We start from the raw sequence: 3,397 nt of genomic DNA, 5'->3' as shown, positions 1-3,397 counted from the left end.
AGTTCTACGTAGCTTCATCTTATACATGTAAATTTATCTGTAGATATTAAATAATCTATACAGCTTGGCTCTGTTTTTAACACAAAGATTTAGTCATAAAAACAAACATGTATTTTTACGTGAATTGTTAATCATAAATGTAAATACTTTTTGCATAAATTATGATCAATGTTGTAGTTTCTTATATAAGGTATATAATGGCTATGAAGAAATTTATATTTATAAGGTATGTAATATAAATAAAGGTTTTTAATGGTTGTAAGAAAATTTACATTTATAAGTTTTAAATAGCACGAGGAAGTGAAGATGGCAAACCAAGCTTTCCCACTATATAGTAGAGATAAAAAAATCACAAGCATTGAATGCAAGGTGCATTTTAGAATTGGAAAGTTATATTATCACCCTCATTCCAAGCATTTCCACCGTCCTATCTTGAAAATGACTTCATTTCTACTTACTTTTAACCAAGGTTTTAAATTTCGACCGAAATCCGAAATTTTGGGTTTCGGTGGATACCGAAATCGATAAAACCCGAAATAGTAGTTTATTTTGGCCAAAATTTCGTTTATCCTGAAATTTCATCCGAAATTTAAGAAATTTCACCCAAAAATATCGATTTATGATAATTATTTGATATTTCCGAAATTTAGGCTGAAATTAACAAAATTTAGGCCGAAATTTCGATTGAAATTTGTAGGAGATAAAATAGCCGGTGATTGATTTCGTTTGATTTCATCCGAAATTTTGGTTTCGGTGACGATCGAAATGCATTCCGAAACCAAAATTTGAAACCTTGCTTTTAACTAACACTAACAGAAGGAGTGGAAATATCACTTCCTTCTAAAATTATAGTCAATGTCTAATAATTAATATTCCTAGTGGCCATATTTTACAAAAGTTACTAGATAGAATTAATTGTGTCCATTCCTCCTATCCTTAGTCACATGACACTTCCTTAGTCCAACTCTTTGACCTTACCCTACTAACATTTTTTGTGCAGCTAGTTCTATACCTACCTGTCCAGCAAGAAAAAACCTATCAACCTACTACTAATACTATTAGGGTCAAGTATTGATGCCCTTCCTGCATCTATCATTGGTGTCAATGCCACTGTCATACCATAGTCCATAGTTACTGCAACCACCCTTGGAATTCCGCACTGAAGAGTCTGAAAAATGTTTCATTAGTACCCACATATAGTATGTACTTATGCAAAATATATAGGGCAATGATAAATTCGCACCCCCTGGAGTACACATACGCACCCCTTAAAGCGTGATTTGACGTCAAAAAGCGTTAAAGTTGAGCATTGTTCACGTCAAATCGTGGTATCGTGGTATAAGGGGTGCGTATGCATACTGCAGGGGGTGCAAATTTATCATTGCCCAATATATATTGGCCATTGATGTTGGTAGTTCCATGTTTTGAAAATTGCACTAACTCATCTTGTCTTTTATTATTTAAAAAACTGTCAAAAGTTATTACAGTTCCCAAAAAATCTCTCATGGTCCAATTAAAAAAGAAAAGACAAGCCGAGTTTGTGCAATTATTAAAACATGCTAGTGCAAATATCAATTTCTAAGAAGGTACTCTCTTATGTCTTATCTCATTGAATATATATGTATTAAGGGATTTGCTAAGCTCCATCGCAAAAGGCTTTTCGCGGCTGATCTGCCGCAATTCAGACCTGCCATCTCGTGAATGGAGACAGCAGTGCAATTCCCATGTATTAAATATTAGAAATCAGAAATTATAAATTATAAGCATAGGAACCAATGCTGTTTTCTTGTCAAACCAATATGATATAGGACATTATAAACTTATGGACATTAATTATTAAAGCCCCAACTTGTACATGCTCCAGCCTACCCACAAACACCTCAACAGCTTTGACATCTCCTTCAATTTATTTAAAAATCATCTGATGTTATAAATGAAAGCGACAATTAGAGAAACACTATTAGAATTGACGAGAGCAGTTGGCACTTACCATTATCTATTTTATTATATTGGGTGTTTTAAATTGATTAATTGGAATTGATAATGACACCTCCTCTAATGATAAAGATGTGGGGGAGTTCTTATTAGATTAGGGGAGGATTAAGGCTAATAATAATGTTATAATGAACGAATAGTACAAGCTTTCATTTCTTATCTCCTACTAGGACCATACCTGTTTTTATATGCATGTCTCATTCATAACGTAAGATACACTCTAATCTACATATTTACCATAGTTTTTGCATATTATAGCTTAAGCCACTTAGAACTCAACGCACGTTTCGATATAGTGTTAGACTGCCTTCATCAACTACTCAACGGACATGATCATCACAATGTTCGTTGTCTGTGGGCTTCTTTGAGATAAGATACAAGGATTTTAATGACATCTTAGGGCATGTTCCGCAACTATGAAAATATATTCCATGGAATATTGTGGGGCCATTTGTTAGAGATGGGCCAAGAGGGAGACACTTGACAGGGTGAAAAACGGGGAAAAACCCAATTCACTGTTTTTAAGGGCTTCCTCATGCTCTCTCTGCCTTCGCCCACTCAAGTGTCTCGCCCTCTTGGCCCTCCCTACTTTTCAGCTACTCTTACAATTGGGCCGACAAATATTACATGAAATAAATTTTCATGGTTACCAAACACCCCTTAACGTTTAAGAATCTACAAAACCCAAAACCCTAGTTTTTCTTAAGCCGAGCAACGACAGGCACGGAGGGTAGCCATTGACTCCAATGGCCCACCCGTGTCCTACTATATCGACGATCCCTATCATAGTTGGTAAGACGGATCCAATCTCCTTCTGTGCAAATCATGAGGTCGAAAATGATTGATGATCTCTGATGTAGAATCCAACGGCTATTATTGGGTCACAGGAAAAAAACTACTAATTTCTACCTTAGATCAATCCACTCTTGCATTTGGTGGGCCATGAGGCAAAAAATGCTAAATATTTATTCAATGGCCTAATTTTCACATTGAATGAATTTCCAGGTCATTCTGATCTCCACTGATCTAACGGCTGAGGATATTCGATCCGTGCAATTTTCGCACGTATCTAATCTACTATGGGGCCCGCTTGATGAGTCGCTTTAACTTGACAAATGTAGATGAGCACCATCAATGGTGGATATTAGGGAGTGGTCAGGATTTGTTCTGTGGACATATGAGACCTCATTGTAGTACAATGGGGCCCACCCACAACTCCTTAGTGGGCCCAATCTTTTGATTGATCCAAGCCATTAAACTGATAGGTCCTGATTTTGATCTTCTATGACTCAAACATCACACAAATAGACCCTTCGGGTTAAAAGTGCTGATTTTACAAATTTACCCCCTCTCTCTCATAGGAAGCAAAAGTACGTTTTCTCCAACGTAGAAAAAAGCAAAT

Source organism: Tasmannia lanceolata, unplaced genomic scaffold (genome assembly GCF_043159265.1).
Source record: "Tasmannia lanceolata isolate RefF3 unplaced genomic scaffold, GAP_Taslan_0.1 ptg000024l, whole genome shotgun sequence".
NCBI lineage: Eukaryota > Viridiplantae > Streptophyta > Magnoliopsida > Canellales > Winteraceae > Tasmannia > Tasmannia lanceolata.
This window is presented reverse-complemented; position numbering follows the sequence as displayed.